At 37.2% G+C, this 17,014-nt stretch overlaps 1 protein-coding gene across 8 annotated transcripts in view; it reads right to left on the minus strand.

The window, feature by feature from the left end:
- The window catches only part of IMMP2L (inner mitochondrial membrane peptidase subunit 2), an 888,292-nt gene that overhangs the window by 594,822 nt on the left and 276,456 nt on the right, over positions 1–17,014 (minus strand). The window contains exon 5 of one of the 8 annotated variants that reach the window (XR_010134733.1): positions 3,414–3,639. The exons of the other annotated variants lie outside the window; for them this stretch is intronic. The gene's annotated coding sequence lies outside the window, so the exon portion shown is untranslated. The remainder of the gene's footprint in view (positions 1–3,413; positions 3,640–17,014) is intronic. 8 annotated transcript variants of the gene reach the window in all.

Genomic DNA, 17,014 nt, shown 5'->3' on the forward strand with positions numbered 1-17,014 from the left:
TTGTTGGGCCTCACATTCAGAGTTTCTGATATAGAGTAGGTCAAGGTTGGGGCCTAAGTAAGTCCATGTCTAAATTCCAAACATCCAAGTGATGCTGATGTTGCTGGTCAGGGGACCACATTTTGACAATCAGTGGCCCAGGTAACTACATCCACACAGATGCCTGCCATGACTCCAAATCCACCTCTCAGGATCAGGCTTATCTATCCAATTGACCATCTGGATATCTTGGAGAGTCCCAAAGTACAAATGCCCTACATTACCTAAAACCTATCTCAGAAAAAAATGACATCACCATGAAGCAAGTTGCTCAAGTTGTTCAAGCTTAGAAGTCATTCTTAACTACTTTCTCTCTCTGGTCACATTCTATTCCTACACGTTTCCAACCTGTCTACTTCATCTCTATTACCACACTAATCTAGACCAGAGTCATCTCATGCTTGGACCACAGCAACAGCCTCCTAATCAGATAAATACAAACACTCCATTTCTAATTTTGCCCCACCCAATCTGTTTTCTGTAATGCAGACAGAATAACTGTTATAAAACATAAACATGATGACATTAAAATTCTCCAATGACTTCTTATATCTTTTAGACAAAGTCTAAAATCCTTAATGTGGCTTCCCATAACCTCCAAGATAAAGCCCTTACTATATCTCTTCAGGATTATCTTCTGTAAACTCTCCCACCTAACTGTGCTGGCCTTCAACCACTTCTCATTTTATCCTCCCTCAGGGCTTTTGCTCATGCTAATGTCTATAAACAGTCTCCACCTTGATTTTTTAGCAAACTCCTCATTTCTTGGATCTCAGCTTAAATGGCATGTCTAATACAAACCTTTCCTGATTCTCCAAAATAAATAAATCACTACTATTTCTCAAAAGGCACTGTACACTGCTACTTTAGTATGATTAAACACACTGAAAATTACTTGGTCATACTACAACTATTTACCTCACTAGCTAAGCTCCACAAGGAACCATTCTGTCTTGTTCAACATTTTAATCTCAAGGCCTGTACAGTGCTTCACACATAGTAAGTGTCCCAAACTAGGCACTGATTGGCTGATACATAGACTATTATAAAAATTTTTATGTGTTAATAGAGAAGAGGAGCAAACAAAAGTAGAAAAGGGCTGACCAAGTTCACAGAAATGTCCAGCCATGGGCTTATTCCCACAGGACATCACCAACCTTTTCAATTGGGCTCACCTAGCCCTTTTCTTTGGGCCCACACACCTCAGACTCTAGGACCAAAATTGGCAATTGGCAGAAAGATAGAGATTTCAAAGTCAGCTTTTCATTTACCCAGTAAGATCACCTCAGATTATAATACAGAAGTACATAGCAAGAGTACAGAAATTAGCTAACTGATCTAGATGTTGGAGGAGGTGACAATGGAGTCTTGATAGAGTATAAAGAACATTACAAATGGAAGAAACACCTAGATCAAAGTCCAGAAATTAAAAATAGCTCAGCATCATGGTGTGGTGGCTCCTGCCTGTAATCCCAGCACTTTGGAAGGTAGAGGCGGGCAAACCACTTGAGGTCAGGAGTTCAAGACCAGCCTGGCCAACATGGTGAAACCCCATCTCTACTAAAATACAAAAATTCGCTGGGCGTGGTGGCGGGCACCTGTAATCCCAGCTACTTGGGAGGCTGAGGCAGGGGAATCGCTTGTACCCAGGAGACGGAGGTTGCAGTGAGCCGAGATCATGCCAGTGCATTCCAGCCTGGGCAACAGAATAAGACTCCATCTCAAAAAATATATATATATATACCTCAGCAATGCCAAAACATTACTGGAACACTGAGGTATAAAGCCCAAAGCAGTGGAAATTTTGGGCTGCACGAGAAAGACAGGGATCAGATCATGGGTAGCCTTATTTGACATAATAAGGAGGTTACCATGAGCTCATAGCCTAACAGGAAAAATATGGAAAACTAGACATCATACATAATAATAAACTCTAAAATAAAGGAAGTGGCCGGATATAGAACAACAGTTATCTTGCCATGGGTATGGGGTCATCATGAACAAAGCATATAAACTTCTACCTTGAGGATGCAGGGAGGTGCACGTGCAATATTGTGGGATTCAGAGATAGGGGACATTCATTCCACCTGATAAAGGAACACTTCCCGAGGGAGCAAGGTCTGAAGGGGTCTTAAGTTCTGGATATACAGAGGTTAGGGTTAGGAACATTCAAGGCTCAAGGAAAATCATAGCCAAAACCACAAATATTACATGGAATATTTCTGGAATTAATAATTATGTTTGGCTGGAGCATAGTGGCATAAAGGGAAGGAATGAAAAGGATATAAATAAAAGTAGGTTTGATCTTAATACTGAGAGGATGCAAATACCAAAGTCATCAGTTTGATTTATAACAAACTCCATTTTTTATTAAGAACTATATATACTTCTTAAATTTTTTGGAAACTAATAACTTGCCTACAGTTTCTTCAGTCAACATATAATTTTGAAAGTCTTTCATGGGAAGAAAATGTGCTTCCCTAACCTATTATTTATTTACTCTGCCAATGACACCCAAAATTATTACTTCCATCTGGGTTTTAATTACACCTGTTTTTCCCAGGGGGAAAAAATCAATGTAAATCCAAATAAAATATAGTAGATAGTTCTAAAATGTAATTAGTGATAATAATCAAGCAATTCCTACAGGAAAAATTTACAAGTCTCTGATCTGGTAGGATCACCTTTTCAAAATGGGAAGTCATCATTACATAATATGAAACATTAAAACTTCCATTAAAAGGAAGGCTAAAATGAGTCTTAAATAAGATGCACTCATATTAAGAATCTTTTTACAGTAACTGAAGAGAATCTTAATTATTTTACTTTACTTCAGCCTCTCTAAAAACCTTATTGCCAGTAATTTGGGCTGACGAATGTAGTCAATACAGAAGAGCCTCAATTTTAACACTTCTCCCTCAAATCCTGTCCCTCTTGTGGTTTTCTGATAGGCTATTGTTAGATTCATTTACAGTAAAATAATTACCAGCTCCTTAAGCAAGACACATAGCAGGTTATCTATTGTCCCTTAGAGGACTGTTGGACTGTTCTTAACAAGCATACTAAATTACAATAGCAGCTTTATTGCAATTAACAAACAGACATGAATCACCAATCCAGTTATATCTCAAAAGAGAGAAGGGTTTTCTGAAGTATACTGCTGTGGTTGTTTTCTGAACAACTGTTTTGTAATCCTAAATTCAAAGACCCGTATTTAAGCAAACAGGCACATGTCCCAGGAGCAGGCAACACAGATAGAATAGTTTTTCTTGTTATTCCCAACAGAAAGAGTAATAGTATAATGATTTAGAGAATTAACAGAGTGCAGACATGAAAAGATACCAGCATTCCCCATCAGTACGTAAAGCACTCACGCTTGATCATTTACAGCTCTGTCTGCTTGACATCTTCCAGTCTCTGATCCCAAAGCAGTAGCACCAAGGCGCAACTCTGCTTCTTCATTTACATTGACATTCTAATCTCGAGATGTGTCAGAATTAAAGTTGGCAAGTTTCCAGACTATTTGAATTCTTTCATGTTGAGAAAAATGCAATTGCACTGTGCATATTCATAGGAATCCCATGGAGGCTCCCAGAGGATCTGCTCACAGAGACAAGGAATACAGGTCAGTGCCTGTAAGTCAATAAGACCACATTGCCCACTAATAAGAGGTGGAGGGATGCTAATGAGATAAGAGACTTGGCCCAAATGCTTCTCTACAAATAACAGTAAAGCACTCTCACACAAACATTTCTACCAACAAACTCAAATATTTCCGAGGAGAATTAGCTTGTTAAAAAGAAAGTTTATGTTCTGAATTGAATTCCTAATGGTTTTGAACCAGAATTACTGTTCCCCCAACTAGCATTTCTATACTTGGGCTACTTCCTACAAGTAATTCACACTCCAAAAACAGTTGTGGGGGACTGGTGAAGGAAAGACAGTAATTATACTGAAAATGTAATAATACAAAATTCACTTTTAACAAATCAGATACAACTTATTCAGTCTGGGAGGTGTGTATGAGTTATTCACAAGGTAACACAATTAAGTTTTAACATACAATTTTATAGGGATTGCATTGAATCGGTAGATTTAATGATAATGATTCTTCCAATCTGTGAGAATGGAATGTTTTTCCGTTTGTTTGTGTTATCTACGATTTCTTTCATCAGTGTTTTGTAGTTCTACTTATAGAGATCTTTCACTTCCTTGATTAAATATATTCCTAGGCATTTTTTAATAGCGATTGTAAATGGGATTGTCTTCTTGACTTGGTCCTCAGCTAGATTGCTATTGGTATAAAGAAATGCTACTGATTCCTGTATATTAATTTTGTATCCTGAAACTTTACTGAATCCATTGATCAATTCTAAGAGTTGTTCAGTGGAGTCTGCCGGGTTTTCTAGGTATAAGATCATATCATCAGCAAACAGGGATAAATTTGACTTCCTCATTTCCAATTTAGATGGCTCTTATTTCTTAATACTTTCAACTTTTCCCCATTAAGTATGATGTCAGCTGTGGGTTTGTCTTATATTTTCTTTATTATGTTGAGATATGTCCTTCTAAGGCCTAGTCTTTTGAGGATATTTATCATGAAGGGGTGCTGAATTTTACTGAAGGAAATTTTTGCATCTATTGAGATGATCATATGGTTTTTGTCCTTAATTCTGTGTATGTAATGTATCAGATTTACCAATTTACGTATATCAAAGCATCCCTGCATCCTTGAGATAAATCCCACATGATCATGGTATATTAATCTCTTTGATGTGCTGTTGTGTTCTATTTGCCAGTATTTTATTGAGGATTTTGTGTCTATGGTCATCAGAGATTTTGGTCTGCAGTTTTATTTTATTGTTGTCTCCTTATCTGGCTTTGGGATGAGGTTGATGCTGGCCTCATAGAGTAAGTTAGGAAGAATTCCCTCCCCCTCAATTTTCTGGAATAGTTCCAAGAGGATTGGTATTAGTTCTTCTTTATTATTTGGTAGAATTCAGCTGTGATCCCATCATATCCTGGGCTTTTACCGATGTCATTTTTCACAGAATTAGAAAAAAAAAATCCTAATATTCATGTGGAACCAAAAAAAAAAAAAAGCCAAAGTAATCCTAAGGGGAAAAAAGCTAGCTGCATCACACTACCTGACTTCAAATTATATTACAAGGCTATAGCAACCAACAGAGTATGGGACTGATATTAAAATAGATACCAAGATGAATGGAACAGAATAGAGAACCCAGAAATTAAGCCACATACCTACAACCAGCTGATTTTCAACAAAGTCAACAAAAATATACACTGGGGAAATGCCACCTTATTTAATAAATGGTGCTGGAAAAAATGAATAGCCATATGCAGAAGAATGACTGGGCCCATACCTCCTTTCACCATCCACAAAAATTAAGATGCATTAAACACCTAAATGTAAGATCTGAAACTATGAAAATCCTAGAAGAAAACTTGGGAAAAACTCTTCCGGACATTGGCCTAGGCAAACACCTTATGACCAAGTCCTCAAAAGCAAAAGCGACAAAACTAAAAATAGACAAATAGGATTTAATTAAACTAAAAAGCTTCTGCACAACAAAAGGAACAACCAACAGAGTAAACAGACAGTCTATAGAATGGGAAAAAATATTTGCATTTGACAAAGGGCTAATATCCGGAACCTACAACGAACTCAAACAACTCTACAAGATAAAAAAAAAAATTAAAAAGTGAGCAAAGGAATGAACATTTTCCAAAAGACGTACCAGCAGCCAACAAACACACACAAAAAAAAATGCTCAATATCACTAATCATCAGAGAAATGCAAATTAAACCCACAATGAGATACCATTTTACACCAGTCAGAATGACTATTAAAAAGTCTAAAAGCACTGTAATTCTGGCTATTCAGGTGGCTGAGGCACAAGAATTGTTTGAACCCAAGAGGCGGAGGTTGCAGTGAGCCGAGATTACTCCACCACACTCCAGCCTGAGACAGACAGGGACCTTGTCTCATTTAAAAAAAAAAAAAAAAAAAAAAAGTCTGAAAACAACAGATGTTGGCAAAGATGCAGCAGAAAAGGGAATGCTTGTAGGAATTTCAGTACAACCTTTATGGAAAACAGAATGGAGATTACTCAAAGAACTAAAAATAGAACTACTATTCCATCCAGCAATCCCACTACTGGGTATCTACCCAAAGAGAAAGAAATCATTATATAAAAATGGTAACCGTAATTTGTGTGTTTATTGCAGCACTATTCACAATAGCAAAGCTATGGAATCGACCTAAGTGCCCATCAGCAGAAGACTGGATAAAGAAAATGTACTATATGTAACACTACATTATACTATTCAGCCATAAAGAAGAATAAAATCATGTCTTTTGCAGAAACATGGGTGGAACTGAAGGCCATTATCCTTAGTGAAATAACTTAGAAAGTCAAATACCACATGTTCTCACTTATAAGTGGGAGCTAAACAATGGGTACATATGGACCATGGAGTAAAAGACACCGAAGACTATGAAAGGTGAGAGGACGGGAGAGGGGTGAGGGCTAAAAAGACACCTGTTGAGTACAACACTCAATATTTGGGTGATGGGTACACTGAAAGCCCAGACTTCACCACTACACAACACATATATGTAAAAAACTTGCACTTGTATCCCCAAATATACAAACAAATAATTTCTTTGAAAAGTTTTAACATATACATTTACAGTGCTTCTCAACAATTTCTGCCCTATTGTATATAGAGAAAATTATACTCTTTATATGAGACTTGAGTAAACATGGTTTGTATGTGCAGCTGGAGTGAACTAGCCTGGGGGCTCCAGCCACTCTCAAACTCTTCATCTCTTCTCCACTCCCAACAATTGTTTTTGTAAAATGACACACTTTTATTGCCAAAAAAACACAGTCAGATCAGATAGTTTTAAAAATGAATGTCACCATTTAGAGATAACCACTGTCAATGCTTCACTAAAACATCATTCCAGTTTCTCTCTACACATATACATAGACACATCAGTTGCACACCCCAGTTGTGAAACTCAGTAATAAGGCATGATTTACACATATTTGTATTAACGCTCCAACTGAAGACTTTTTCATCTTTAAGCCCTGAAAGTGAGAAAGGAAAACCTAATAAAGTATGATCTTTTGTTAATAACATGTTTTATCATTTTCTAGCTCATATATATTGTTCTTGCTTTACCTTCCCCACATACACAAGTAATCTAGTTTTCTGCGATCAAAACTATTTCCTTGAAATCTACACCCAACTTGTACCCAGAAATTAGATTTAAAACTCTACCTCTAATCCAACTTTTAAGATATCTTGTTCTTAACAGAATTAGAAATATTCATTTTAATGGTTTCTAAGTCATCAGTTCTATGAGAATGAAATATTTTTCCCAATCCTTAAGACATGAAACATGAAAAAAAGAATTTCAACCACCCAAATAATCCATAAAAATCAATTAACCTAAGTAGTCTATTGAGAGCAGGTCCTCTGTGCAGTTTTGATAATCACAGACATTCAAAAACATTATTGTATTTGATTTTACTTTTTATCTCCCAATAACAAATCTTATACAGCAGAGGCTATTTTAGGGAAGTGATAAGGTTTACGCCAGATTTTCAAAATTGGGTAAAATGTATAAAACAGAAGAATAAAAACAAAGTTGGAACTAATGTGGTCTTAGCCTGATACAAAAAGCTTACTGTAATGGGTTGAATAGTGAACCCCCAAAATGATATGCCGAAGTGCCAACTTCCAGAAACTGTAAATATGACCTTATTTGGAAATTAGGATCTTGAGATAAGAGTACTGTGAGTTAAGATGGGCCCTAATCCAAAGACAAGTCCGTTGAAGAGAAGGAAAAACAAACAGAAAGACATAAGAGAAGGCCATGTGAAGACTGAGGCAGCAACTAAAAAGCTATTTCTACTAGCCAAAGGATGCCATCTTGAGATCCTAAGTGAACTACGAAAACCCTTTTTCTAAATATTATTGTCTCAATTTTACAGTTTTGTCATCTATGAAACGAAGGCAAGATTTGTCTGACTTGATATCACATAGGAAGGGACAAAGCAAAGATCTGAACTCAGGAAGTCGGGTGCAAAAACATGTGCTTTTGATTACTATATTATAACCTCTTTTGCTTGAAGAACAAAGTGGACCTTGGGGTGTAAAGGAAAATAAACAGACATATAAAGAGGCCAGGTTACAGAGACCTCAAAATACAAAGGATTTTGTCCATGATGCAGCATATAGAGAACAAACATTTCGGGCTTTTAATGCATTGCCCAGTTCATTGCATTGACTCCATCTCCAACGTCTATCTTGACCTATCCAGTTTTCTCCATCTTTAATGCTGACTAACCCACTAGTGTCAGCCTTCTTAGTAGTCTCCTACTTCTACTCTTGCCTATTCAAACTATTCTCCACAAATAAGCCAGGATTTATCTTTTAAAAACAAGTCAACTCACTCCTCTTAACACCATCAATGACTTCACAGGACTCTTGAAACAAAATAAAACTCCTTGCCATACTCTAGCAAGGCCCTAAATGATCTGGCTTTCCCTTCGACATCATCTGATTATTCTCATCCATCATTATGTTTTAGCTGTCACAGCCTCCTTTCTGTTTTACAAACATGCCAAGCTCTTCCCTATTCCCGGGACGTCACATTTGTTGTTCCCTCTGCATGAAGTCCTTTTTTCCCAGTTCCTGCATGGCTCATTCACATCCTTCAGGTCTCAGCTCACATAACATCTCCTCAGATGTCTTCACTCTTCACCTACCTAAGGTGGTCTCTTAAGTTATCCCAAGATTGTATTTATTACTACCAAAGCCCTTATCACAGTGTGAGAATATCCTTTATATACTTGTTTACTGCCTATCACAACACAGAACAGAAGGCCCAAGGAGGCAGAAACTTTGTCCAGCTTGTTCACCACAGAACCACTGTACCTAAAACAGTGGTTGGTACACATCAAACATTTAGAAAACATCAGTGGCAAGCAAAAAAAGGAAATGTCATGATGAACTGGTCTTCCGAGAAACTTGGTCTAGGAAGTAACGTACAGGATGACTTCCCAAAAGCTCAGACTAAAGAAACAGACAAATTAGGCGCCTCTTACTAAAAACTTAGTAATAAGTGTTTAAAGGCTTGGATAAGAACTGATTGAGTAAGAACAACAAAGAAAGGAGTGAAATTGGCCGGGCGCGGTGGCTCAGGCCTGTAATCCCAGGACTTTGGGAGGCCGAGGCAGGCAGATCACGAGGTCAATAGATCGAGACCATCCTGTCTAACACGGTGAAACCCTGTCTCTACTAAAAATACAAAAAAATTAGCCAGGCGTGGTGGCAGGTGCCTGTAGTCCCAGCTACTTGGGAGGCTGAGGTAGGAGAATGGCGTGAACCCGGGAGGCAGAGCTTGCTGTGAGTGGAGATCACGCCACTGCACTCCAGCCTGGGCAACAGAGCGAGACTCTGAGAAAAGAAAGAAAGAAGGAAAGAGAAAGAGAGAAAGAAAGAAAGAAAGGAAGGAAGAAGAGAGAGAGAAACAGAGAGACAGAGAGAGAGAGAAAGAGAGAGAGAAACAGAGAGAGAAAGAGAAAGAGATAAAGAGAGAAAGAAAGAGAAGGGAAGAAAGAAGGAAGGAAGGAAGGAAAGAAAGAAAGAAAGAAAGACAGAAAGAAAGGACTGAAATTTAGAAACTTGCAGAAGATAAAGGCAATAAAATTAAGTAACCCCTTAAATACATAGGATACAGAGACTAAAAAATGTGGCAAGTCAAGAAATTGTCACAAACCTCACAGCTTAGGTTACATGGAAGACTTCCACAGCATTTGAAGTCTATACTTTATATACTTCATAATTTAACCTTTATTTTATCCAACAGGACCAAACACTAAGTACCCAACAGAGACACTTGGGAGGCATAGTAAACCTCACAGAGGTGCCATCACCCAAGCTGACCCAAAAAATAACCAGTTATTTTTGTCAAAACTAAGAAGACATTAAATTATTACATCCATGTTTATCAGAAAATGTACAAACATTCTGTACACCAGCATTATATAAATGGGGGTACTCTGTTATAAGTCAAGGATAGGAAATGACATCAAGTGGCACCAAAAACAAACAAATTTGATTTCATACAGTGAAGAGACAGATCAGTCAGAGCAGTAAACAGCTCTTCTCTAAAGATGACAGGGTACTGGAAAGAGACCACAGGAATGGTAGGACAACTAAGGTTGTTTTTATAGAAATCATGAAATGTTGTTAAGCTATAGCAATAAATATATCATAATTGTTGCTAAGTTATTTAGTATTATTTTCTTTTTTTAAAATACATTCAAGTGTACCATGAAAAATTTCAGTATTCAAAGCTGTGTCCAAAAGAGAAAATAATTGAGAATTGCTGACCTTCAATATTCCAAGCATTGTGCTAGGTAGTGGACAAATAAACATTAATAAAACATAGCCTCATAAAGCTTATAAGACTAATTGGCTATGATGGAAAACAAGCACACACATAAAAAAATTATAGAAAGAAGCGTGACAGATCAACTTCTGGCATGACAGTATGAGGATCTCCACTGTTCTGGTCTCCCGTGAAACTGGTTAAACAAATTTTTTAAGGCAAATGATCTTCAGAGCAGACAGCAAATGAAGAAATATCTGTTCTTACAAAAATGGAAATTCGGTAAGAAAGGGAAGAGTCTATGGTATATGAACCAAGACTGCTCCCTTACTCCCCATTCCCAGTTCAGAAATAAAGAGGGAACTTTTATAATGATAAAAGAGCCAATCAATCAGGAAGTTAGAGAAATGATAAACATATATGCAGCCAATAATGATGCACTTAAATATTTGAAATAAAAACTGACAGAAATGAAGGGAGAAACAGATGATTCAACAATAATAGTTGGAAATTTAAATAACTCTTTTTTTGATTTTTTTTTTCTTTTTAAGACAGGGTCTCTCTGTCACCTAGGCTAGAGATCAGTAGTACAATCTCAGCTCACTGAAGCCTCAACCTCCCAGGCTCAGGCAATCCTCCCACCTCAACCTCCCAAGTAGCTGGGACCACAGGCGTGAGCCACAATACTAAGCTAATTTTTGTGTGTTTTATAGAGACTGGGTTTCACCATGTTGGCCAGGCTGGTCTCAAATTCTTGGGCTAATATGATTCACCCCCTCGGCCTCCCTAAGTGCTGGGATTATAGGCATGAGACACCATGGCCTGGCCAATAACTCACTTTCAACATTGCATAGAACAACTAACTAGACAGAAGATCAACAAGGAAACAGGAGACTTGAACAATACTATAAACAACTAATCTAACAGACATCAATAGAATACTCCATCCACAACAACTGAATATACATTATTTTCAAGTACATGTGGAACACTGCTCCAGGACAGATCATATTCTAGGCCATAAAAAAACCTCAATGAATTAAAAGGATAAAAATAATACATGTTCTCTGATCACAATAGAATAAAATTACACATCAGTAACAGGAAAAATGTGGAAAAATCATAAATAGGTAGAAATTAACCTACTCCTATGTAACCAATGGGTCAAAGAAGAAATCAAAAGGGGAATCAGAAGAAAAACAATTACAGAACATTGTGGTAAATGCAAGAATGGGAGCTAGCAAGGAGCTAAAAGTGCATATAGAGTTGACACTAATTCTACCTAGGAAAATGCAAGAAAGAAAAAAACTACAGAACAGAGGAAGTAACATTTAGGCAGGTCTTGAAAGATGAATATGAATTTATGTGGCAAAGACAGGGAGAAAGAAAATGAAAAACATGGAAGCAGCTTCCCAAAGCAGGGAGGTGTTGAAGTGAATGATAAAATCTGAAATGATGAGCAGTTAGGAGTGGCTAGCATGTAGGGTATGTGGTAGGAGAATAGCAGTCGAGGAAGACGAGCTGGAAAAAGAGGTTAGGGCCAGATTGTTAATAAACAAGAACACTACTCCAAGGGGCCTGGGCTTTACTTTGGGTAACAAGACATCATTAAAGTTGTAAAAAGAGACATGATCAGATTTGCATTTCATATCATATTCTATGTCACAGTACTCATGTATATTACCATTTTCTCCTCAGTATATATAACAAAAGTTTTTCAAGACAGGTAAAATACCCTGTAGTTCTCATGGCTCTGCCACAGTTACGGGCTCAATGCTGGGAACACTGCAGCCATCTAAAAAAACAGTTACTTTTTCACTGCACTAATAGTACAAAACTTCTAGATATATTTTGCTCATAAACTGAAGAACTGTTCTTTTGTTTGCAAATTCAGTTAGCCTTGCTGACTATTCAATATAACTGAAAAAATTATAACTTGTGTTTCCATAGCCTTTAATGTCACTGAAAGAAGCCTTAACATCCTCTTCTCCTTCATTACTACATTACTACAGCCACTCATTGTGGCAGTTAGACAAACGAAGCCAGCATTTGGAGAGAGGGAGTAGGACTAAGAAATTGGCCAAGAAAAAAAAAATGTATTTAGTTCATGGAAAGGAAACTTGAAGGGAAATCCATGATTCTTAGAAGTGGAAGAGTTTAGGGAGGAATGTTTGGGAAAACCGTAGTGCTGACAATGACTTTGCTTAAGGGTAGCAAGAGTGAAGAGGAAAGACAGGTCAGTAGAGTTCAGAATGACTATAAGCCCGGGGCTTTAAAAATTTCACAAATAAGAAAGGTTGCAGGCACTGAGAGCAAAAAGAAAACTGGATGAAGTGTTGCCATAGAGGAAAGAAATCCGGAGTGAAATCTCTAGCTCAGCTATGACAATGTACTCTGTGAGCAATGAAAGTTCAAGGGGTTTTTGGAATACTACAAAACTATCCATCTTTATGGTGGACAAAAAGTTGAAAATACAGGAAAACACACTCACTCTACCAGGCATTGGAGAAAGTAGAACAAAATGCAGATCTGGCCACCTAGGAGCTCAAATCTAATGAAAAGAGAGAAATGCAAATTAATATGTGCCATCAGTGAAACAAGGACTGATGAGGCTGTTTGTCTACAGCCATGAGCCACAGGGTGGAGTGACTGTGCTGAGGGTAAGGAAGAGCTTCTCAGATGAATGAGAGGATCATGGAGAATGGAAAGGAGTTTGCACCGACAGCATCACATAACAAAGGCCTTGCAAAGAGAGGATATAGCTTACCCTATGACATGAAACAGTGTGGCATATGAGGAGGAAATGAAGGAACACAAGGCAGGAAAGGCCATCAGGATGCAATTACAGAGGGCTTTTAGTACAATGTAACAGCCTAACAAACGACCTCAAAATCGTATGATCATCTAAGCAGGACACCCTGTGAGGAAAACAAAAACAAAAATAATCAGAAATCATCATTTACAAAATCATTAGCAATGTTTCCTTGGGAAAGACCTGATTGAACAGAGAAAAGCCTTTAAAATGATCAGAAAATGAAGGGAAGAGGCAACACTAAAGTTTTCAAGTTTGGACTGAAGTCTATGAAATCATGATATCATTAAGGGCGTATTCTCTAAATTTCAGAACACTAGCTTAAAGGGGAATCATTGAAACTTAAGGGAGAAAAACAGCAATTCAGAATCATACAAGAATTACATAAATGCTCATGCAATTGAATTTTCAGTGCTAAGAATAGACTTCCCCAAAGCAGTATTCCCCTGGTCAAATCCTCTAGACCCTCACCAATCAGAATTCATTTCTCCCTCCTCAAGACTTCCACAGCATATGATAGCACTTAACACAGTCTTTCTTGTGTCTCTCCAACTGTAAATCAATTTCCTGAGGCTAGAGACCACACTTAATTCATATTTGTATACCCAACAGTATCTAGATTCAATAAATGCATATTTATGTAATGCAAAATATTCACAGGGATACTATTAAATACAAAGTAATGTGCTTAATACTTCTGCATGATAAAGAATGAGAGACAACAATCACCCTGAAAGTCCTCATATCTGGTAGGGGGGTTATGTATGAAAACCAGTCACTATAATTCAAAACCAAGGAAGAAGGTTCAATCAAAGCTTACACTTGTAGGTTGTTATGTTGTTTTTCATTCATTACCTACAGGATTCCAAAAGGATTTTTGATAGCTTACAGAAGTACATACAGTATAACACTAAAAAGACTAATTATTGAGAAGACACACATAAAGAAAAAATAATAAGAGAAGAAGATGGAGTCAGGACAGTTCACGAAAAGTTTAACAGAAGTACAGTTAGAGATGCACTTGGCATCAAAACCAACAGTTAGAAGATTCTCAGCAACAGTTGCTCAGGAGAAGTTTAGCTATTCCTGACACTGGGACAGGACAGTTAAGAACTTTCTCCATGGTTGTTCATAAGACAAAGACTATGTAATATATGGACTATCTCCTTAAGCATTCCACCACGATCAACGCAATAATGACTTAACTGAGATCGCGTATTAATGACCCTCAATCTGTCAATGATTACACCACACTACCACTCAGTAAAAGCAATTCTCAAAGGGCCAAAACTCTACGATGATGTGGCTTGAATTAAAAGAAAAGGTCTACTCCCTAGCAGAATGAACGGATTACATATTCCTCAGAAATATTATGCAAATATTATCATAGAGACCGTTTTGATAAGGACAAAGTGGCATAGAGTTTGAGATTGTGGTCTCTGAGAAAAAACAGGAATATAAATATTCTCTGTTGTCAATTAAGGGCATATTGAACTTAGAGAATTAGCAGATTAACAACCAGGTTTGCATTACTTCATGAAAACAAAACAGCAGCATGTGGAGAGTACCCCACTCCTAAGCAAAGGAAGGCCATGATTTCTCTCAGAAAATGGTCATGGATCCTCTTTAACACACCCATCAGTGGGTGACTGAGGTCCCAGAGATGTAGAGCCTAGTCAGAATGATTTGGGGATACACAATTTCCAAGGTAGGCATTCCCAATCACCATGCTGTAAAAGAAAACATTTGATAAGACACCCTTAGAATAATTCAAATTAGGCAATGTTTCAAGACAAACTGGCTGCAAAATGTGCTCTCCCTAGAGAAGTGAGATGACTTGCTCCATGGAGTTGTTACTATGAACCAATAAAATATCAGAGGATCTCTGCAATTGATTTTAGAGAAGGTGCTATGAAACCATTCTTACAGCCAATAATTAGATATCAGAAACAATGTTCTTTAAAGTCCACCTCAATCCTGTCTGTGGTAATAAATTAATGATACTAGCATAAGAAACAACCTTACTTTTCTCTACGTGGGAAGAAAAATAAGAAGGAGCATATATCCTGCTCACTTAAGTGTGCCAAGCCATTACGATACAAAATGAATCTCTAAACGTACATATTCCTGCTTTACCTGCTCAGAAGTATTTACTAAGCAATCAGGAAAACATCTGCAAACCCTGATTTTGACTGTGGTATTAAGCATCATAACTGCTATGTAAAGCCACCATAAAGGCTTTTGTATTAAACACTGTAACTGATTTGTAAAGGCACCATGGATGGAGGGCAAAGGATGGCACTAATATCATGGATACAAATGTAACTTACAGTCTTTTGTTCCACAAAATCAAGAATCCACACCAAAAAAAAAAAAAAAAAAAACAAAATATACTTTAAATTGGCAATATTTTTTTCAAGGTATTGAGTATGAAAATGGCTATGTCGGCTTGCTAGTTTTGTTCAAAGTTGTTATGAAATTAAAAACTACCATAAATTCTGATTTGGGCCCAGAGTTGGAGGGAATTGATGATTATCCAATAAAAAATGTATATAAGTCTAATTACAGAGAACTAGAAATGTAAAGCCAAAAAGACAGCCCTTTGAAATAGCCCTCAAGCAGTTTCACAGACAGGAGAACTTCCGCGGACTCCCTTCTGCATGATGGATAGTTGGACCAACAGAAAGAAATATTGGGGTCTATAAAGTTTGCAGCATTTAATCTTGCTTCATTAAGCTATTAAATGTAATCTACCCAAATTCCAATCAAAGAGAATCTGGGTTTCCATAAGCTCAATAATGAAATGCCTTGCATAGGTAAACATCAAAAATTACCAACATTACATTTCTAAGAGTCACATGACGATTCTCTTGTAATTTATTACAGATTTTTTTTGGCTGGTTTTCGTTCTTACTGTTGTTTCCAATGCACTAAGATATACGCTAAACAATGTGCTATGAGAGTTTCAAAGACAGCAGAGATCACATTCAATTGTAGATATGCAGCCATAAGCAGGAATAAAGATGTGGTCAAAGGGAAGAGATATTCTATGAAAGAAATTCGTATTTGGTGGATTTAGGTTATTTGTTAATAAAATTAACTCAAGATGGATTAAAGACTTAAACCTAAGACCTAAAACCATAAAAACCCTAGAAGAAAATCTAGGCAATGCCATTCAGGACACAGGCATGGGCAAAGACTTCATGACTAAAACACCAAAAGCAATGGCAACAAAAGCCAAAACTGGCAAATGGGATCTGATTAAACTAAAGAGCTTCTGCACAGAAAAAGAAACTATCAGAGTGAACAGGCAACCTACAGAATGGGAGAAAATTTCTGCAATCTATCCATCTGACAAAGGGCTAATATCCAGAATCTACAAAGAACTTAAACAAATTTACCAGAAAAAACAACCCCATCAAAAAGTGGGCGAAGGGTATGAACAGACACTTCTCAAAAGAAGACATTTATGCAGCCAACAAACATGTGAAAAAAAGTTCATCATCACTGGTCATTAGAGAAATGAAAATGAAAACCACAATGAGATACCATCTCACTCCAGTTAGAATGGCAATCAATAAAAAGTCAGGAAACAACAGATGCTGGAGAGGATGTGGAGAAATAGGAACGTTTTTACACTGTTGGTGGGAGTGTAAATTAGTTCAACTATTGTGGAACACAGTGTGGCGACTCCTCAAAGATCTAGAACCAGAAATACCATTTGACCCAG

Source organism: Gorilla gorilla, chromosome 6, assembly GCF_029281585.2.
Source record: "Gorilla gorilla gorilla isolate KB3781 chromosome 6, NHGRI_mGorGor1-v2.1_pri, whole genome shotgun sequence".
NCBI lineage: Eukaryota > Metazoa > Chordata > Mammalia > Primates > Hominidae > Gorilla > Gorilla gorilla.